We start from the raw sequence: 23271 nt of genomic DNA, 5'->3' as shown, positions 1-23271 counted from the left end.
TCAGAGGCAGCATGCTTCTGAAAACCAGTTGCCGGAAGCCTCAGGAGGGGAGAGTGTTCTTGCACTCGGGTCCTGCTTGCGGGCTTCCCCCAGGCACCTGGTTGGCCACTGTGAGAACAGGATGCTGGACTAGATGGGCCACTGGCCTGATCCAGCAGGCTCTTCTTATGTTCTTATGTTCTGTGTAGCTTGGAAGATTTTGGTAACGTGCCTCTGAGCATATGGTGAGTGGTGGCAACACCTCCCATCTCCAAAGATGGAGAATTGTATTTTTGTATGGTTGTTGGTGTTCTTCCTATGTTACTACTGTTTCTACAGAGAATCTAACCTAGAAAATTATATTGCTCTCATTATACATCCTAGAAATATGTATAACATTTATTTTTATTAATTTCAAAACCTTTTCATTGGTTAATGTCATATGATGGGGAAGACAACCTTTTGTGTTTCAGACTGGAGGTTATGTTCTATTTCTACAATTTGGGTTGGTCTTTCACAGTCCAATCCACTTCCTGAGTAGCTTGGAAGAATTTGGTAGTATCTCAGAGAGGAGGTCAGGTCTCCTGCTCGCCTGGTGCATTCACTATAGCTGCTCAATTTCCCTGCTTTTTGAAGTTTGATAGAAATGTCTGTTGGCTATCAATATGTTCTTAAACTGCAAAGGGTTTTTTGCCTGTTAGTGAATTTCTCTGCTTTTTAATCCGGGAGGTAAGAAATGGGATCCTGTGCAAGTCTGCTGAGAATGGATTGATCATTTGCATGCTTATTGAGTTCAGTGGGATTTACTCCCATGTTATCATGCTTAAGATAGGTGAAACTGACTACAGGGGGAAGGGGAGGGGAGGAAGAGGGTGGGCAGGGGTAGAGGAGGAAGGGGAGGAGGGGGATGGGAGCAGGCAGGAGGGGAGAGGGAAGGAGGAGGGCAGGTTTGATCATTTACATGTTTGTTGAGTTCAGTGGGATTTACTCCCGTGCAATCATGCTTAGGATAGGTAGAACTGATCATGGGGGGAGGAGGAAAAGAGCAAGAGAGGGCTGGAGTGGGTAGGGGAGAAGGAAGAAGGGAAGAGGACAAGGGAAGGGGAAGAAAGGCAGATCTGATCATTTGCATGCTTATTGAGTTCAATGCGATTTACTCCCATGCAATCATGGTTAGAACAGGTAATACTGACCATGGGGGGAGGAGGAAGAGGAGAGGGGAGGGGATTGGAAGGGGAGGGGAGAAGGAAGGGACAAAAGGGAAGTGATGGGAGGGAGGAGGGGAGGGGTGGGTTGATCACTTGCATGCTTATTTTCAATGGGATTTACTCCCAAGCAATCATGGTTAAGAGGTAATACTGACCATGGGGGAGGAGAGGGATGGGAGGAGAAGTAGGGAGAATGAGGGGATTGGAAGGAGATAAGGGAGGGGGAGGAAAGGGGCCAGACGGAGGGGATAGGAGGGAGGGTAGGTTTTACCATTTGCATGCTTTTTGAGTTCAGAGCAATTTACTCTTGTGCAATCATGCTTAGGATAGGTGAAACTGACCTGGGGTGTAGGGGGAGGGGGAAGAAGGGGAAGAGATTAGGTGGGTGGGCATTGGGCAGAGGGGAAGCCCCTTTCCTTTCAAAGGAAAGCATTGTGACCAATATTGTTTTTCAGTGTTTCCCCCACCTTTTGATTCTACAGCAAGAGCCAGTGTGGTATAGTGGTTAGAGTGTTGGACTATTACCTGTGAGACTAGGGTTTGAATCCCCACACAGCCATGAAGGTCACTGGGTGACCTTGGGCCAGTCACTGCCTCTCAGCCTCAGAGGAAGGCAATGGTAAACCACCTCTGAATACCGCTCACCATGAAAACCCTATTCATAGGGTCGCCATAAGTCGGGATCGACAAAGGCAGTCCATTTTCATTTTATTCTACAGCAGGCACATGTAGTCTCTCTCCCCCCCCCCATTTAAACCAAAGCTGTCACTGGCTACATCCACACCAGACCTTTAATTCACTTTAGACAGTCATGGCTTCTCCCAAAGAATCCTGGGAAGTGTAGTTAGCGAAGGCTGCTGAAAGTTGCTAGGAGAGGCCCTGTTCCCTTCACAGAGCTTCAATCAGAGCAGCTGACTGTTAAATCACTCTGGCCATAGCAGCTCTGTCGGGAATAGGAGTCTCCTCTCAGCATCCTTCACAAACTACACTTCCCAGGATTCTTTGGGGAAGCCATGACTGTCTAAAGTGAAATAAAGGTCTGGTGTGGGTGTGGACTCTGGATTAACCAAGCCAAGCAGCTGTGAGTCTGGCTTTTAGAACACTGATAGTTGGTTCTTATTGAGCATGCCTGGGCTTGTCAGTGATTCCAATGCTAAATTTCTTAATTTAAAGTTGGCCAGGCATTTTTTAACTTTTAAACTGCAGAAAATTAAGGTCAGATTATGGGGGCAAGGTCAGGAATAGGATTACAGGTACTCTATGAACATGGCTGACTTTTAATTAATTTCAACAAATTGTGAGAAAACTTCCAACAGGGATCTGTTTTTTTCCTCTCTTTTTGTATGTGGAAGTCTTTATTCTCTCTGACTGCTTTGTGTATCGCCATGAAAATTTAGAGGGTTGTTAAGCAAGCATTTCTGAGTTCAGGTCTATAAGTTTTGTAAGGTTTTGTTTTAAAATGAGTTTATGGGAAGCATCAGAATGGCATGGGGGTGTACTTTCAATTTAACATTGTGGAATGCAGAAAATCTATGCTGGCTATAGTATACAACCACAGAGGATTTAATAGAATATGAGATCTGTTGCCAAAAAAAAGTTTAAACTGCTGGGGGGGGGAGAAATTAAAAACCAGTGGGGCCAGACATAACGTTTTTCTTTAAAAGGTACTAATGTTCTTGCATATTAACCTCTTTATTTTCTTTTTTGCTATTGACCAAGAACATGTCTTCCCCAACCCTCCCTTTTTTTTCCTCATAAAGGGAATGTGGAAGCAGGGTTGCTGTCTAGTCTCGAATCTCCTGAGCTATGTTAGTCTGTTTTTTTTGGGGGGGGTGCGTGTGTGTGTGTGTGTGTGTGTGTGTGTGTGTGTATGTATATGTATGTCAAGACCTTGGTAAAAACAACTCTACAATTCATCACTTCCATGGTCAAGACAGACTAGGAAAAGTGATCTGTTGACCTAGCATGATGATTGAATATGTTGTAAGCATTTGTACATTATTACAGGATTCTTACTTGGGGATTAAGGACAAACATAAATCACCAATTTCCTAGGGAGGTGGTGGGGTCTCCAACACTGGAGGCTTTCAAGAGGCAGCTGGACAGCTACCTGTCGGGTATGCTTTGATTTGGATTCCTGGATTGAGCAGGGGGTTGGACTCGATGGCCTTATAGGCCCCTTCCAACTCTATGGTTCTTTGGCATTTTCAGACACAGACTTCCTCCAAGTGACAGCCCTGCTTTTGTTAGTCACTGGCCCAGTGGCATGCCATCACATGAGACATCACATGCTCATGGGTAACTCAGATAGTAGTAACATTGGCAAGAGGGAAAAAACACTCCTGGTAAACCAGGAATGGTAGCTCCAAATCTCTGTTTGGGCTGCACTTCAGGCAGCAACATGATTTGGGCTAGCACTGATCTGAAGCTTGTTTAATCTCTAATGAACCATGATGTTTGGGGGTTTGTTTGGAGGGGAGGGTGGATCAGAATATGGATTGTTATGGTAAGTTGGCAGGGGCATTGAAAATAGCATGGAGTGGCAGTTGGCACTTCAGAGAGGATGGAGGGTGAAAGGGGTTAAATGTGTGGGAAATTCATTTAGGAGATTAGTAGTTCTAATTGCATTTATCCCAGACAGCAGTTTACTGTGAATTTGTTGTTAATCGTTCCTCAAATAAAACACTCTGTTACAGATAATTGTTGAAATCCTATGTTTAAAAGTTTTGAACGCCTACCCTGATAACTACACCTGCACAGTGCTCATAGCACAGACTTGAGACATCTCAATGGGATTCATTTCAATAACACTCTAAATCCACCCTAGAATGCATCCCACTGGGTGAGGTTGGGTGTGAGAACTCAACAAAAATGCTATCCAGTTTCTAAAGGGCTGGCTTACGCATGCATATGTTGTAACCCACCTTAACCTTGGAAAAGCAGGGTACAGACATTAAGTAAAACCTCTTGACAGCAACATCAAGTGATGGCTTGCATATGTGAAATGTGCACAATGGGAGCATTAGATCTTTCATAATTTCTTACATCACCTCAGTTTTATTTATTTATACTATTTATTTATTATATTTATATCCCACCTTTCCTATGAGTAGCTCAAGGTAGTGTACAAACATGGTTCTCCCTTTTCCAATTTTATCCTCACAACAACTGTATAAGATAGGTTAGGCTGACAGACAGTGACGGGCCCAAGGTCACCCGATCAGCTTCACAGCCAAGCAGGAAATCTGAACTCTGGTCATCCAGGTCCCAGTCTGAAACTAACCACTCTATCACACTGGCTCACAGTATGATAAGCTGTTTCTCTACCTAAAAAGCCGCCCCCTCTCCTCACAATGATGTCTAGGTAAAGGGCCAGTCTATTTACATGATAAGTCACTCCATGGTGGAAATGGTTAGATGTTAATAGTCTGAAAAATGTCCAAGCTAACTCTGATGCAGTTTAAGAATATACCTATAGCCCACAGCTATTTCTATCAAACTTCAAAAAGCAGGAAAATTGGGCAGCTATAGTGAATGCACCAGGGGAGCAGGAGACCTGACCTCCTCTCTGAGATATTGGACTGCCCTAAAAATTTGTGAAAATGGAAACACAATTTGGGTTGGTCTTTCACAGTCCAATCCACTTCCTGTGTAGCTTGAAGAATTTGGTAATGTGCCTCTGAGCATACGGTGAGTGGTGGCAACACCTGCCATCTCCAAAGATAGAGAATTATAGTTTTGTATGTTTGTTGGTGTTCTTACTTTGCTTCTTTCCTGTGTTACTAATGTTTCTACAGAGAATCTAATATAGAAAATTTTATTTCCCTCATTATTCATCCTAGAAATCTGTGTCAAATTTATTTTTATTAATTTCAAAGCCTTTTTATTGGTCAGTGTCATATGATGGTGAAGACAGCATTTTTTGTGTTTCAAATGGGAGGTTATGTTCTATCTCTATTTTGGGTGCATTAACAGTTGAATGTGAAACTGCAGTTTGATGTAAAATCAGACTGATTCCAATATGTTGCTACTTCAGCAATGACTCTAGCTGTTGGAAAAAAGAGGATGCATGTTTTCAGCCTGCTATGTTTAAACCACTTCATTTAAGGCAAGGGGGGTGCAGTCAATTAAAAACATAGAGCACACCTAGCATTTTGCTAGAATATATTTCACTTCCCACTGTTTTATCGTGTGCAAATTAAGACACTCCTGAGGTCCACTGGAGACTATTCTGCAGAAGTCAGTGCCATTATTCCACAATTATGTTTGGAGTTTTTTTAGTGTAAATTTTGCAAAGTGTTGCTGTACGTCACATATTCACAGAAATAGAAAAAAAGAAAAGGATTTCTTATAGGAAACTTCACTAAAATTGCAAAGTAAATCAGACATATTCAAATGTCTATGTATGGATGTGAAAGTTGGACAGTGAAAAAAGTGGATAAGAGAAAAATCAACTCATTTGAAATGTGGTGTTGGAGGAGAGCTTTGCGGATACCATGGACTGCGAAAAAGACAAATAATTCGGTGTTAGAACAAATTAAACAAGAAGTATCACTAGAAGCTAAAATGATGAAACTGAGGTTATCATACTTTGGACACATAATTAGAAGACATGATTCATTAGAAAAGATAATAATGCTGGGAAAAACAGAAGGGAGTAGAAAAAGAGGAAGGCCAAACAAGAGATGGATTGATTCCATAAAGGAAGCCACAGACCTGAACTTGCAAGATCTGAACAGGGTGGTTCATGACAGATGCTCTTGGAGGTCACTGATTCATAGGGTCGCCATAAGTCGTAGTCGACTTGGAGGCACATAACAACACAGGAAGTGGATTGGACTGTGAAAGACCAACCCACATGGTGTTTGCATTTTGACCAATTTGTAGGGCAGTACAATATCTCAGAGAGGAGGTCAGGTCTCCTGCTCCCCTGGTGCATTCACTATAGCTGCCCAATTTCCCTGCTTTTTAAAGTTTGATAGAAATAGCTGTGGGATATAGGTACATTCTTAAACTGCAAGGTTTTTTGCCTATTAGTGAATTTCCCTGCTTTTTAATCCAGGTGGTAAGAAATGGGATCCTGTGCAAGTTTGCTGAGAATAGATTGATCATTTGCATGTTTATTGAGTTCAATGGGATTTACTCCCCTGCAATCATGCTTAGGATAGGTGAAACTGACCAGGGGAGAGGAGGAAGAAGGAAGAGGGGAGGTGCGGAGGAGGGGAAGTGCGGAGGAAGGGAGAGGAGATGGGAAGGAGGGGAAAAGCAGGTCTGATCATTTGCATGCTTATTGAGTTCAATGGGATTTGCCCCTATGCAATCTTGGTTAGGACAGGAAAAACTGACCATGGGGGAGGAGGAGTGGGAGTGGGAAAGGGAAGGAGCATATTGGAAGGGGGCAAAGGAAGGGGGGAGGGCAGGTTTGATCATTTGCATGCTTTAGAGTTCAATGGTATTTACTTCTGTGCAATCATGCTTAAGATAGGTAAAACTGACCATGGGGAGGAGGAGGAGGAGGAAGGGGGAGGGGGAGGGAAGAGGGAGGAGAAGGAAGGTGGGTTTGATCATTTGCATACTTTTTTAGTTCAGTGGGATTTATTTCTATGCAATCATGTTTGAAAATGGAAATGGACTGCCTTCAAGTCAATCCCAACCTATGGCGACCCTTTGAATAGGGTTTTCATGGTAAATGGTATTCAGAGGTGGTTTCACCATTGTCTTCCTTGGGGCCAAGAGGCAGTGACTGGCCCAAGGTCACCCAGTGAGCTTCATGGCTGTGTGGGGATTCAAACCCTGGTCTCCCAGGTCATAGTCCAACACTCACCCAGGGAAGGGGCAGGGAGGGGAGGGGGAGGAGATTAGGTGGGTAGGCACTGGGCAGAAGGGAAGCCCCTTTCCTTTCCAAAAGGAAAACATTGTGAACAGTATCATTCTTTTTCAGGCTTTCCCCCATCTTTTTATTCTACAGTAGGCACATGTAGCCTCTCACCCAAATTTAAACCAAAGCTTTACCTGGCCACATCCACACCAGGTCTTTATTTCACTTTGGACAGTCATGGCTTCTCTCAAAGAATCCCGGGAAGTATAGTTAGTGAAGGGTGCTGAGAGTTGCTAGGAGACGCCCTGTTCCCCTCACACCCTTCAATCAGAGTGGCTAACTGTTAAACCAATCTGACCGCTGGAGCTTTCTCAGTGGAACAGGAGTCTCCTCTGAGCACCCTTCACAAACTACACTTCCCAGGATTCTCTCAGGGAAGCCATGACTGTCTTAAGTGAAATCAAACTCTGGTGTGGGTGTGGCCCCCTGATTAGACAAGCCCAGCAGCTGTGAGTCTGGCTTTTAGAATTCTGACCGTTGGTTCTTACTGAGCATGCCCCGCGTTATCTTAGGCTGCCAGCCAAAATTTATTAAATTAATTACAAATCACCCAGGCATTTTTTTAACTTTTAAACTGCAGAAGATGAAGGTCAGAGTATGGGGCAAGGTCAGTATTAGGATTACAGGTACTCTGTGAATATGGCTGATTTTTATTGAATTTAAACGGATTATGAGAACTCTCAGAGAAAAAAGTCCAAAAGGGCTCTTGGTTTTTTCTCTCTTTTTAGACTTTGAACTCTCTATTCTCTCTGACTGTTTTGTGTTCGCCATGAAAATTGAGAGGGTTGTTAAGCAAGCGTTTCTGAGTTCAGAACTATTTTTGTAAGGTTTTGTTTTGAAATGAGCTTATGGGAAGCATCAGAATGGCATGGGGGTATTTTCAATTTAACATAGCAGAATGTGAAAAACCGATGCTGGCTATAGTATACAGCCACTCTTGTGGCTGTATAATTCAGAAGCATCGAGGTTGCTGTGTACGCTTTTAAAGATCCTATTGCTTAGTTTTTATTGTCTCCGTCTGGCCTATCAAAAGTAACAGTGCAGTCCTATATGCCAGGAATGAGGGACCTGTGGCCCTCCAGATGTTACTGGACTCCCAGCTCCCATCAGCCCTAGCTAATATTGCCAATGGACTGGAGTGTAGTCCAGCAACATCTGGAGGACCACAGGTTCCTCAGCTCTGCCATGCACATAGTTGATTTTATGTTGTAATCTACTTAGAAGTCATTTTGGCATGCAAGCAGTATATAAATCAACAACAACAACAACAATATAATGATAATGCATGTCTAGTCAGAAATATGAACCACTGAGTTCAATAGGCTTATGACCAGGAATATGGCTATAGGGCTGCAACCCCGGCAAGCAATATTTATGTAACAGTAAGACTGCTGTGGCTACAACTCTCCTTTGTTGCATAGTTCACTGTACCTGTCTACCTTTTCACCTGGTCTCATTGAAATCTGTCTGCTCTTCTCTATCCTTGCAATGTTTTCCCCTTCTGCCTTCAAAACCCAGAATCAGAATTTGAAAGCAATGCACCCACACAAAGTTGTAAATCCTGAGCTTGCTTCACAGGAGCAGCCTACTCAGTTATGTTTGTAAGCTATCACAATGCCACTCCCTTGAATTACAATAGTGAAATGTTGCACTACCCATAATTTCCCTGTAAAGAACATAATACAATTCTAGTACAGAGTCCAATTGATTGTCTTTCAAGTATGAACAATTCTATTGTGACTCACTCTTATGCTTTATTTTTTAAAACCCACACACACAAAGGCAATGGCATGCGTCTGCTTCTATGCTCCAGGCAGCTTCCATTGTTTAGAGAAATGTCCCTCCTTGGGCAAGGTGCTTGAGAGTGGTGCTGGTCTAACTGCAGGCATGCTTGGAGTAAGCAGGTTATTTAAACTAGGGGAAGCCAGCATGGTGCCGCCAATTGGTTTGCATGGCCGATGGTCAGGGATGATGTTGTAGTCACAACACCTGGAGGGCACTACATTGACTACCCCCTGTTCTAGACCAATTTCAGTCCGGTATCAGATCTTTTTTTTTTTTTTCAATAATTTTTATTCAGATTTTCATAAAACATACAAGACGAAATCATAAAACATTCAAAGACAAAAAACAAAATCAAAAATAGTTAAACAAAAAGAAAAAAAGAAAAAAAAAACAAAAATAAAAAATAAAGAGTAAAATATTGACTTCCCATTTGTCAAAGATCAAATCAGTTATAAGTCTATAATATATAACAATCCTGTCTCTTAAGTCATATTATAAAATCACTTTCCTCCAGTAGTTATCTTACTTAATCATCAAATCTCATAAACATTACTTTATTCTTTCCACAAAAAGTCAAAGAGAGGTTTCAATTCTTTAAGAAATATATCTATCAATTTTTTTTTCCAGATAAGCATATCGATTAATCCATCTCATTACTAATTATGATAATCTTATTGTCATAACCATAGTCAAAATAAACATTTCAATTAATCCATCACATCAGAATCTGTTAGGTTCAGTAATTTCAGTAGCCATTGTTCTATTATCCCTATTAGTTCCATTTTCCATCTTCCATCTTCAGTAGTCTTGTTAAGTCCAGTAATTTCAGTATCCAATCTTCCATTATCAGTATTCCATAATAATCTTGCTGTCAAAGCCATAGTCATATAATAAGAGTCTGATGGGAATTACCTCTATCCCAAATATTTTCTTGCCATCCATTCTGAATAGGTTGCTGAAATACTGCTGTAAAATCATATCTCTGTTCTTTTTTTCAAAATACACTGGGTCATCTCTTGAAAGTTTTTCCATTGTCACATGGCTGCAGTTAATTCCATAGATTTTCTCTATATTGGGCTCCATCACATCATTCCAGTCCAGAAGATTATCCATGCCATTGATAACTTTATCTCTAGAATCTTCATTAATTTCTTCAGAGATAACATTGAGTTCCAAACAATAGATTTTATTTCTAAAGTCCATAGACTCCAAATCTTGTTCCTGTTCCACGTTTGTTCCAATCTCCGGGATCTCCTCTCTCACAGGGACCCCTGTTCCAGTCTCCAGGGTCTCCTCTCTCACAGGGACCCCTGTTCCAGTCTCCAGGGTCTCCTCTCTCACAAGGACCCCTATGTCTTTAATCTCCTGTGTCTCCAAACAATAGATTTTGTTTCTAAAGTCCATAGACTCCAAATCTTTTTCCTGTTCCACGTTTGTTCCAATCTCCGGGGTCTCCTCTCTCACAGGGACCCCTTCCAGGGTCACCTCTCTCACAGGGACCCCTTCCAGGGTCACCTCTCTCACAGGGACCCCTATATCTTTAATCTCCTGCTTCATTTTACTCAATTCAATTTTCAGCTCCTTACAACCCTGTCGCAGGTTTTGTTTCGTTATCTCAATCTCATCCATTATTTTCTGAAACATAGTTATTTCCAGATTCTCAGCCACTTTCTTAATTGCCATTTTAAAAGAAAAATATAGGAAAACCACTTCTTATTTCAGCAACAATTGGGTTAATACTCCAAACTTGGTGACATCACAGTATAAACAGAGCAGACAGCCTTATCTCTCCATGCTTAAGTAAACAAAATGCAGTTCCCAGGATCGAAACAATTAATGGCGGTCGTCAGGAAACAGATTCGTCAAAATAAAATAGACCAAAAAGAGAGTAGTCTCAGACAATATAATATTCTTCAAAATAAAAATCTGGAATAGAAATCCCTCTTCTGTGTATATCTTTAGAATGCAAATCCAGGACAGCTTTTTGCAACAAAAACAGAGATAAGCTATTAATTAGTGAGTAGCAGAGAGAAGTTATGGCTCCCCAGTGAGATGTCAAAAACCGATCAATCTGGCAAATCTCTTTTAAACAGCAACAATTTAAGTCAAATAAAAGAAAAATATAGAAAGAAGGGTGCTTGCCTGTTAGTGCGTTCTCTCTTAGAAGATAAGATGAACGTTCGCTTTATCAGATAGAGCTTGTTGTTGAAAATCCGTCCCACCTTCGTCGGCTGGACCTCGTCCCATAAATTAATGAGATCTGGTCGTCCCAACAAAAATAGGCTTTGAGGTTAATCTCTTCGTTTCTCCCTACCCGGGAGAAGTTTAATCAGTCAAAAAAAAAAAAAATCTGACTGATATATCTGAATAAGCTTCTTTTGAGGCAGGAGCCCGTCTCAAAAGCAGGCACAGGCTAAGTCACCCTTCCCGGAAGTCCGGTATCAGATCTGAATATATCAGTAAAAACCCTTGATAATCGTAGTTTATTAACGTTGTCGGGAGAGGGGCAGAGAGAGTACAACCTTGTTGGTTCTCCTTGATATCTCAGTAGCTTTTAATACCATCGGTCCCATTATCTTCCTGGAATGAGATATGGGTTTGGGAGTTGAGGGTACTGTTTTGCAATGGTTCCACTCCTACCTTCAAGGCCACTTCTGAAAACTAGCAGTGGGGGACTATTGCAGGGTACCTTGAGAGTTAACCTGTGGGTTCCCCTATAGCTTGATCTTATTTCCTCATGCTATTTAACATCTATATGAAGCTTTTGGGAGATGTCACACAGGATCTGAAATGAAGTGCCGTCAGTATGCTGATGACACCCAGCTCTTGCTCTCTCCGCCTCTCCATTCCATCTTGATCAGGGGAGGCAGTCCAGGTGCTTGACTGTTGCTTGGAGGCAGTAAAGTGCTGGATGTGGACCAATTAATTGAAAGTGAATCCAGAAAAGATGGAGGTACTATGAGTTGCAGGTTGTTAAGTCTGGGACGTAGAGAAATGGCCTGTTCTGGATGGGGTTGCACTCCCCTGGAACGTACAGGTATATTCCTTGGTGGTACTCCTTGATCTATCTATGTTGCTTGAGATACAGGTAGCCTGGGCAGCTAAGACTGCCTATTTCCAGCTTTGGCTAGTTCACCAGCTACCACTCTTCCTGGACAGGTAGGTTGGCCACAATGATCCACACTAGTAACTTCCAGATTGGAATACGGGGCAGCTCTTAAAGACTGTTCAGAAGCTGACTTCCCAGGAGGATCGCTCCGCCTGTGCTTGCCTCTAGACGAGCTCTCGTCTCAGAGGAAGCTTTTTCAGTTTTAAAACCAGTCAGAAGAGTTTTTTTGACTGGGAAATTTTTCTCCCAGGCAAGGGAGAAACTAGAGATTACCCAAAGAAGTTCTGTGGTGTTTGTTGGACTGGAATTCATTGGAATCGCCTATGAAGGAAGGTAGCCAACAGCGTCGGACGGAGCCAGGGATTACAAACAGGCTCTAACTGATTAAGCAAGACTTTTTTTTCTTCAAAGAAAAATGGAAATTAACAGGCAAGCATCCTCCTGTCTATTATCATCATTTTGTTATCGTTACTGCAAAAGAGATTTGTCAAAGAGTCAGCAACAAAGAAGCCCTGGGTGAGTTATAACTTTCTCTTTCACATACGGAATTAAGGAGGAAGAAAATCGAAATAGCCTATCTTTGTTTTTTATTGTAAAAAGCTGGCATGGAATTGAGCATTTTAAAGATATAAACGGATGAGAGGCATCTGATTTGAAGAGAAAATTTGATCTATCTGATATTTGAGTATTATATGTCTGGGACTATTTTTTCTGGTCTACTTTTTTTTTTTTTTGGCGAATCTGCTTATTCCTTATGCCACTAATCATTTGGACGCTGTGAACTAAATTTGTTTTGGACATATAAGAGATAAGGCAGTTCGTGCTGTCTAGAGGGTGATGTCATCTGGCTTGGAAGATTAACTCATTTGTGACTGGAAAAAGAAGTAAACTGTTCTTTGCTTGAGAATAGTGACTATATTGGAATTGAAGGGGTTTTGTTCTTTTGGTTTTAAGAATAACAATCAAGAAGGTGGCTGAGAACCTGGATGTTCAGGAAGGGGTTCTCTCTCTAAATATGTTTCAGAAAATAATGAATGAGATTAAGCTAATGAAACAAGAGATGGGTCAGAACAGACAAGAGATGAAAATTGGATTTGGCAAAATGAGACAGGAGCTGAAAGAAATTCAGGATTCTATAACTGGACAAGAAAAAGAAGATGAAAGAAAGATCAAAGGGAAGGTTCAAGCCCTGGAGATTGGAATAGATTTATCAAATATGGACCTGGAAAAAGATTTTGATTTTATGGCTGTGATGGATCCTAAAGACAAATATTACTGTTTGGAATTCAGCGCTGTCCCTGAAGGAATTGGTGAAGAGATTAGAGATAAAGATATCAACGACTCGAAAAAAATCCTGGATTGGAAGGATTTGATGGAACTTGAAATAGAGAAAGTTTATAGAATAAATTCCAGATATGTGACAATGGAAAAACTCTCAAGAGATGTGTTAGTGCATTCTGTAAAAAAGAGGAACAGAGATACAACTTTACAACAACATTTCAGTAATACATTCAGAATTGATGGCAAGAAAATACCTGTGATGAAATAAATCCCTATCAGACTCTTATTATATGACTATGGCAGCAAGACCAAGATTATTGGGTGTGCAAAGATGGAAGATGGAAGATGGAATCAATATGATAATGGGAGAATGGGAGAAGAGCTATTGAAATTACTGGACTTAGTAGACCTGAAGAGATGGATTAATTGACATGTCTATTTGGAGAAAAATTGATGGATATATATTTCAAGGATTAGAAACTTCTCTTTGACTTTTTGTGGAAAGAATAAAATGATGTTAATGAGATTTGATACCAATTAAGATAACCACTGGAGGAAGATAATTGTATAATTTTATTAAGAGACAGGTTTGTTATATATTATAGACTTATAGCTAATCTACGACAAATCGGAAGTCAATAGTTTTTATTGTAATAGTTATTAATTTGTTTTGTTTGTTTTGTTTTGTTTTTGAAAATTTGAATAATAAAAATTAATGATAAAAAAGGCTGTTCAGAAGCTGCAACTAACACAGAAAGCAACAGCGAGACTGCTAGTGACCAGATCCTCTGTTAAGAGAGACTGCTAGTGACCGGATACACTGTTAAGAGCTAGATTGCTAGTGACTGGATAAAATGAGTGTGTGAACCTGCCCCCGTCCATGTATCCCATGAAACACGCCTCCTTGAGAGGAGGGGATCTTTTGCTAGGGATAAACCAAGCACTTTGCTCTGAAATGTGCCTGTGTGTATAACCCAAGAAATGCAGGTCCAAACAAGCTGAAAGCAAAGCTTTATTTTATTGAAAGAAAAGGGAAGAATAGTAAAAGAAAATTACTGGGTGTGTGGCAGCATTCATCATTAATATCCTAACCCATTCATAACTCTAAACTAAAGAGATAAAATGCCCCTACTGCTATAAGACATGACAAGTCACAGAGATTACCTATCCAAGGAAGTGAGCTGAATTGATATGAAGGAGCTGAAGTGATGTGCAGGAGCTCTGACCAAAAAGCAGGAAGGAATCTCTTTGTCTCAAGGTTTGCACCAAGACACAGACTCTCTTCCCGATCTATGGCCTGCAGTCCTACACTGCATTCCTTGACAGTGTAGTTATACACATTGGAGCTCTGATTGCCCTCTTGGCTCTCAAACACCTGCTCTTAATAAAGGAGGGGTTGGGGGTGTGAGGTGATATCATACTGTGTGTGTTTCTTGCTGACACTTTGAGAAAAGCTAATTCTGCTTTCTAATGCTGTTCTTTAACAATGGGATTGTTCTGCTGAGCATGAGAGAAATCGGTCAAGTAATAAGATAATATTAAATTCAGGGTCTGCACGTCCCTCTGAAAGTGCCCAAAGATAGTCTTTGCTTCTTGTCCTCATTTCACAGTACTCAGGAAGGCACAAAGAGTCATAAAACGGGGTGCAGGGTGGGAACTGTAGTCCAGAATACTCCAGAGCTTTGCCACCCCTTGGACTCCAAATGAACCAAAGTGAGGGTCAGCCAGAGCATTCCTAACAACACTTCACACTTTGAAAGAGCTGCACTGGTTGTCAATTCACCACTAAGCCTAATTTAAGGTGTTTAACACTGACATATAAAGCCCTAAATGACTTGGGCCCAAAAGACCTTGAGAAGCACCCCCTGTTACATCAACCTAAGATCAGCAGGGGAGGCCCTGTTAGCCATGTTGGGGTTTGAAAGGCCTCCTCTGTGGTGACTCCCAGATTATGGAATGACCAACCCTCTCAGATGCATCTTGTGCCATCATTGCATGCTTTTCCACAAGTGTTCAGGATACACCTCTGGATGAATGGATGTTTTCCTCCTGCACTATTGCTCTGGACTAATGGTCTGTTAATGTTATTGGTTGCTTTTGTGGTTTGTAACATTTATGATATGTTCTGATATTTTTGGAATGTGACCTGGGACCATTTGGTGAAGGGTAAGCTATTAATAATAAAAATAATACCAATAATAAATTAATGATCTCTCATACAGAAATGGGCACACACATGGGCACATGGTAACTTTCTAGAGTAACCTTGGAGGGTTGACACCCTCTTTAATTATTATGTGAAGTGTATGTATATATAATTATAATATATAGAGTACCATTTTTATCTTTATAAAGACTGACTTCTGGAGATAACTCAGAACTACAAAGCCACAAGTTGCTCCTTCCTTGAAAACCTGCTTGTCCAACACCCATCATCTCCATTTGTGTATGTGTCAAATCTTGATGTTCATGTATAGAAGTTGTATGTGATACTATAACTGGAAGGTGAAAGATAGTCTTATCCCTTACTTACCCAGTCAATCACTGCCTTCTGCAGATACCATCTTATCAAGAGATCCGTTCCGCACAACACATGAAGCTGACCTTTAGTGATGTGGCACCTACCCTTTGGAATTCCCTCCCCTTAAATATTAGAAAGGCACCATCTCTGTTATTTTTTCAGCACTACCGATGACCTTCCTTTTTCAACAAGCCTTTTAAGTTGAGACCTTATCCCAGTCTGTGTCGGTGTTAGAATTGCTTTTTAATATGTTTTTAAACCTTTTCTTTTTTTAAAAAAGATGTTTTTAAAGGGTGGGATATAAATTTAAATAATTAAAGAATAATGTAAACACTGATCTCCAATGGTTTGGTAGGATGACTTGATTCAATTTGTCATTTTGATTTTTTGTTCTTAATGCTGAAAATGAGTATTGAGAATTAGAATCTCAACAGAGTTCAGTGGCCAACCAGCTGACTTCCCTAATTTCAGTAATTTAGTAAAGGAGAAACGTAGCTTAACAAACCACGGCAACACTGGAGGGCTTCAAGAGGCAGCTGGACAGCCACCTGTCGGGTATGCTTTAATTTGGATTCCTGCATTGAACAGGAGGTTGGACTCGATGGCCTAATAGGCCCCTTCTAACTCTATGATTCTATGACATTTCCTTTGAAGCTGGACATTTAGAAGAAGGGAACACTTGTGCACATCACTAATTTTGGTTCAAAATGCTGGAGAGCCGCTGCCAGGCAGTATAAACAATACTCACTAAACAGACCAGTGAACTGACTCATTTGTATGGTAGCTGCTTACGGTCATAAAGAGCAGTGTTGCATCTGAAGTAGGTCAGGATGTGGGAGAAGAGTTGGAAGTATATGCAAACTAGGTGTTATAACTTCCTCATTTGTTGCAGTAAAAATAGATTTACACTTAACCTGAGAAGTGGGCAAGGTCTTGAAATTGCATTTCAATCAGCACATGGAATGTCTGGTGATATCCGGTGGTGGTTATTTATTATTATTTATTTGTTACTTTCTACAGAGAAATTTCTAAGTGACTTGCAAAAGATTAAGAGCCAAATAAGCATGGCATAAAATTAAAACAATACATTACAATAAAATCAATCATTTCAATAATCCATAAAGAAGCCCAACAAAAAGAACAACAAAAATCAGCAATAACTTTTCCATAAAAAAAACAACCATACTCCATTAAAGGCTTGGGAGAAGAAAAGTGTTAACCTGGAACTGAAAATATATCAATGATGGTGCTAGGTGGACCTCAACAGGGAGAGCATTCCACAGATAGGAATACAACCAAGAAGGCCCTTTCCCTTGTTCCATCTCTGTGAGCCTTCCTCAGAGGAGGCACCGCAGATAACAGTTTTGCATGACAGGAGATCTTCTTCTATTCTCCCTGCATGGTGCCAACACCTGCTCTCGCAAAGGGCAGGAAGGGGGATGTTTCTTGCAAAGTGTTAAGATACTACGCTCTGCCTTTTAAAAAAGCTACTTAATATATTAATGTACAAAAAATTATTTTAGATTTCACCACTCATTTAACTGATAATAAATTCTAGGATCAAGTCATCTTTGGTTTGAGCAGAAATGCTTCAAATTCATTCATGCACAAAAATAATGGGAATTAGAAATTTAAGACACCTGGCTAATGCAGGGTCTTTCAGCCACAATCATCCTCTGCTGGCTAGGAAACACTAAACGGGTCAATGGTGCAGTCAGGCTTTAATAAGATACATGGAGCAGAGCAGTATCCAACTAAACAGTTCCACTAGCGTAAGAACTTTTAACTATGCAATGGAACTTCCTCGCCCTTTCCTCTCTCCATGTGCCTTCTGCACATCCCCTAAAGCAGCTCCAGAGGGTTGGGGGAACTTTTCCCTCTTCTTGCTCTATGTATCTGTAAGGATTTCAGTTTGCAGCCAAAGTAGCACTTTACTAAAGGATGATTAATCAAATAGGCATTTTGATGCTGCTTAACTGATAAGTAGAAAAATATAATTCAAAGGCTAGGATTAGAGATTTTTTAAACCAAATTATCTTTCACAAAACTATTAGACTTAATAGTCTCTTAATTACAATGCCCATTTGTTTTCTAAATTAGGAGCTCTGTTGGCAAATTTATTAGATGGTTTATTACCAAATATGATTTGGGATCATTTGCAGCTATTTTGATGTCTGTGGGAGAGTTACCTGTTACATGGAAATTGAAGTTGCATATGGATTTTCCATATAAAACGATTATCTATTATTTCTCTTTCTCATGCATTCCTATTTTCTCTGTGGCTTAAACTAATATACCACAATTTGGAATATCTTTATCTGAACTTAAGGTCTTCCATTAATCTTGCACATTTCATATCCATGTATACCACCAACACTTTGTACTATTGCCTGACAGAAGTTGTACTACTCCATATCCCTGCATATAAAGTAGTGAAAATATATACTCAAAGCATCCTGGCCATTACAGGGATGACATTCACATGGAAAAAGTGTGAGTAACCTGCCCTATCCACAGACACCACTATAGGAACTTCTGGAGTGTGGCACTGGAGGGTGGGATGGCTCAGCTGTCATGACTGCAGAAATTACTGCCTTGATGTATCTCTATCATTTGATAGGTTGGTTCCCATTACATCTCCACACAGCTGCAGTCATGTGTTGCTAATAAGGGACACTTGGTTTTTGTGGGGTTTATTTAATGAAAATATGTAAATGATGTGCTGATGTTTGCAGATAACCAAATCTACATTTAGTAATCCAAGTTCTTCCATCTTCCTACAAGAGCAGGAAGTGCATTTTATGAATCTAATACTGATTTTGATAATTTGGGCAAAGCTAAATGTGATGCACCAAACTAATGCCCCCAAATCCTGAAGCATGCAGGTGATCAATTTAGTGTCAATACTAATGTTATTTTAACTCTCATTGTACTGAAAAACGTTTGGAGATGAGAAACTGGGGAGGTATTCTTTAATTTGTGCAAGATCAAACATGTGGGCATCTATGTGTGTGTGGGATAGCAATGCTCATTTTTGCTTTGGCCAATAGACAATGTGATCCTGGGACAGAAAAAAGTTAGCCACTCCTGGATCAGAGGATTTCAACAGAATGGACTTAACAAACATGAAGATGTGGTCTAAATTTTGTTTAAAATGATCAACAATAGTTTTTCCTCTTGAATTAGCAGGAATTTCTCTTAGCACTGTCAATCATAATAGCTAAGCAGAGTGGTCTCCTGCCACATATTATTGAATACAACTTTGACTTCTGAAAATTTGTTCATGCTTGATCATGTGTATGAATGAAGAAGTATATCAGCTGAAAGACTGGAATTAGAAGTGACTGAAGATAAGGATAGTGCATTTGAGAAGCACAGTAACAGAGCTGTACAAAATTATAAGACTCATATTCAAACCTGAGCCTGTCAGGGATACATAGTACAATAGGGAAAAATTGCAGGTGAGAAGGAAAGAAAAAAGGTGATTTCTTCCCTTCCCTTCCCTCCCCTCCTAATCCTGGGAGCTGTGACCAGCATGTCTAAGCTTCTGTGCCAGGGGCTGACTGAAGTTCCAGACTTTTTCCACCTGAGGGCTAAGGATGCACTGCACGATTTTAGGGGGGGGGATGCTTGCTTGTAAATATAAAATCCAAAGCCTAGAAAAGTGTAAAATTAAGGAAGCACCACTAGATGGTAACATACAGCAAGAAAAGGGTTTTCTAGCAGACATGATCTAAATGGGTGGGGGGGGGAGTCACAGCTTCATATTCAACTTGAAAGACATCTCCTTTTTCACTGTTGCTGCTTAGTAAATTTCCACAACAAATCACTAAAAGTAGCTCCATCAGCCTGGATAAATAAAGTATCTAGTTTATTTAAATATTTCTGAGGTAATGTAGGAAAATTAAAAGTTCTTATAAGGTTTTCCTGTTTAACATCGCTTTTAGAGTCTGTAATCCTATACCCACTTACTTGGGATTAAGCAACACTGAATTCAGTGAGACATAGTGCCAGGATTGATTTGCTTTAAATCAATTTGATTTAAATAATTATTTAAATTACTTCTGTGAAAGACTCAGTTTTCATAGTTTAAATCGCAGTTTAAATCACTGTGAGATGGGATGGAGAGTGCTGGTGACCCATATGCAAGGAGGGAGAGAGTGCTGGCGACCTGGGCGGGCAGGGGAATGCTAGTGATCCATGTGGGGAGGGAGGGGTATGTGCTGGCAACTCATGTGGGGGGGAAATGGAGGAGCTCTGGTGATCTGTGGGGGGGAGCACTGGTGACAGTAGGTGGGCTAGATGAGTAAAGCAGGGGTGGACCCTGCAAATATATGCAGAATTAGAACATGCCAGACTGTTCATACCCAACTTTATGAAGCACCTTTCTAGAGTTTCTCATTAGTTTGGAGATTGCCTTGCACAGCCTGTAAATGAATTCCTTAAATCTTAACAGTTTGGCAATGAATCTTCTGTCTGGTACAAATTTCAGTGTTTAATGAAAGCATAAGAAAATTACGAACTTTCTGTTCTAATAACTGGTTTTTAGTAACTGGACATGATAGGTGTGAAAAATTTCCCCTTCCTTTATAGTTCCAATAAAATAAAATAGTAAGGTTGAAGCATGGTCATGAGTTGAACAAACTGTTCGAACCACTGTAAGCCTGGTCTGGTGAGACTGTAGAATAGAGACAAGGGTGGCCCCAGACATTTTGCTGCCTGAAATGGTCAAGATAGTTTCTCCACACACACATACACCTCTTGCACAGAAGGCTAACTGGACTGGCAGTTGAATCTTTTGTCAAAACTGGCAATATAACAGCTTCCTTTACTGTAGCTGGGGGCAAGCTAACTAGCCGAGGGAGCTTAGACCAGATCGCTCTGCACATATGGCTGTGTCTTCCAACATTGCCTAGCCCCCAGCATCCACCTCATTGAGGAAAGCACCACAAGAAGATAACTGCAGAAATGATATATATTGTAGACTGCCTCCTTTAGTTTCTTAGGGTTTATTTTCATGTTACTTTTTCTGGCACAGAGATTAATATTTTAATTGGTTAATAGCAAGTTTAAAATGGCAAAAATGGCAACTCAATTTAATTTTTTTTCAGCTTCCTGAACAGCATTGTAAAGAAACTTGTCTAGGGTAATCACCCAGTTAAAGAAATCTTAGTTGGCTGATTTAAATGTGCATACATTTACATGAACAGGCCAAATTCAGTTTTTATAAAAACATTAATATATAGATATAGACTTAAATCTGCTGCCTGATTAATTGGGATATCTTTAGTTGATTAATCATATTAAAACTTTTTAAAATTTAACAAAAATATTTGCAGTACTGGCTGTTCAATAAACATACTTTTTTAAAAAAAAACCTGATTTTAAAACAAGCCTCTAAATTTTAAGCAAAATATCTACATTTTCTTAGTATGATTCCCGTTACTCCCTTCTCCACCCCAGCTTTTGTCTTGATCAAGTTTTTTTATATATGACCAATCTCCTCCCTCCCTATCTATTTTTCTAGTGTCATATCTTTTAAAGTGTAAGTCAGAGGGTAGAGACTGTCTTACCTTCTGATCCTTGTAAGCTACTTTGGGAAGCTATCAAGCAGGTTGAAAATGATTTACACTAATAAATGTTTCTTTTTGTTAACGTTTTATTGAATGATTGTGGTTTTGTACATGAATAAACAAATTCCACTGCCCATAAACTCACTTGTCATTTACCTCTCCCCCTACCCTTCTTTAACACCTAATATATGAACATAGTAAAAAGGGAAACAAAAAGAAAAAGAAAGAAGGAAAAAAAGAAGGAAAAAGGGGGAAAACATGTGCATTTTACCCTTTTGTTGTTGTTACGTGCCTTCAAGTCGATTACGACTTACGGCGACCCTATGAATCAGAGGACATGGAATATACTTATATTGTGTCTTATATTTCCCCCTAAACAAATTAGCAAAAGGGTTAAATCCCTCTTCTGATCAAAAGTACCTCCCCTGCACTGTTTTTGCATTTTGCTATCAAAATCAGCCACAAGTAGCACTTGGACAAAGACATCCCTAAATACATTCAACCCAACCACAGTTTGAAACACAGTACACATCTTCCCAAATTCAATTAGAGCGGCACTTACTGGATTATTTCTATAGAGGGTGGAGACAATACACTTGTATTCATGGGTATAACCTATCCCACTTTCTAGCAGTGCTTTTGCAACAAAATTGTTTCAGTGTCACCTCTCTAGGATAAACTGCATTATTGACAGGGCTTCTGATGTGCCCTTTTCTGATAGTTCTTCAATGAATAGATTGGAATAGTTCAGTCAGGAAAGGATAGCTATTCCCCAATTCTGCTAAACATATTTCTGGGCCAAAAATGGACCTAAAGATGGATTAATATAGCAAGCTGCAATGTTTCAGTCACAGTGAAATGAGAGGTAAAATAGGATTTTTTAAATAGACTTTTATCTAGCAGTAAAAGCAAATATTTGAATTACTCAAAACTCTATAAATAGCAAAAATAATATTTTGGAGTCTTGGGTAATTGAGAAACTAGAATTCACCATATGTTGTGTCAATATAAGACATTATGTTATTTATGTGTTCAATCCCAAAAAATCCCATTAATCTATACAGTATACATAAGAGAAATCTGAACAGAAAGTTGTTGTAATTATTATTATTTATAATAAATTGTTTGTATTTGTTTAGTAAACTCCATCATGATGGAGCTGGTATTCGATCTTGAAAATTCCTGCACCAAGTTTCATTCTGATATCGTTCTGCTATTTCATTCTGATATTAACTGGTATGTTAATGCATCACAAGCTTACAAATAGAATACTAAAACACCATACCAACTTTTTCCATTAAATAACTAGCACATCACTAAGAGAGATGCTAATCACCAGGCCCGGATGGCATCCACCCGAGAGTTCTCAAAGAACTCAAAGGTGAAATTGCTGATCTGCTAACTAAAATATGTAACTTGTCCCTCGGGTCCTCCTCCGTGCCTGAGGACTGGAAAGTGGCAAATGTAACGCCAATCTTCAAAAAGGGATCCAGAGGGGATCCCGGAAATTACAGGCCAGTTAGCTTAACTTCTGTCCCTGGAAAACTGGTAGAAAGTATTATTAAAGCTACATTAACTAAGCACATAGAAGAACAAGCCTTGCTGAAGCAGAGCCAGCATGGCTTCTGCAAGGGAAAGTCCTGTCTCAGTAACCTACTAGAATTCTTTGGGAGTGTCAACAAGCATATAGATAGAGGTGATCCAGTGGACATAGTGTACTTAGACTTTCAAAAAGCGTTTGACAAGGTACCTCACCAAAGGCTTCTGAGGAAGCTTAGCAGTCATGGAATAAGAGGAGAGGTCCTCTTGTGGATAAGGAATTGGTTAAGAAGCAGAAAGCAGAGAGTAGGAATAAACGGACAGTTCTCCCAATGGAGGTCTGTAGAAAGTGGAGTCCCTCAAGGATCGGTATTGGGACCTGTACTTTTCAACTTGTT

General features: G+C 40.1%; 1 protein-coding gene across 1 annotated transcript in view; it reads left to right on the top strand.

The window, feature by feature from the left end:
* The first annotated feature begins 2225 nt into the window (after positions 1–2225).
* The window catches only part of BCL2 (BCL2 apoptosis regulator), a 204315-nt gene continuing 183269 nt past the window's right edge, over positions 2226–23271 (top strand). The window contains exon 1 of the mRNA XM_061590356.1: positions 2226–2268. The gene's annotated coding sequence lies outside the window, so the exon portion shown is untranslated. The remainder of the gene's footprint in view (positions 2269–23271) is intronic.

The sequence above is a fragment of the Rhineura floridana genome, chromosome 1 (genome assembly GCF_030035675.1).
Source record: "Rhineura floridana isolate rRhiFlo1 chromosome 1, rRhiFlo1.hap2, whole genome shotgun sequence".
Taxonomy (NCBI): Eukaryota; Metazoa; Chordata; class Lepidosauria; order Squamata; family Rhineuridae; genus Rhineura; species Rhineura floridana.
The sequence above is the reverse complement of the archived record's forward strand: the minus strand, read 5'-3'. Positions and strand labels throughout refer to the sequence as shown.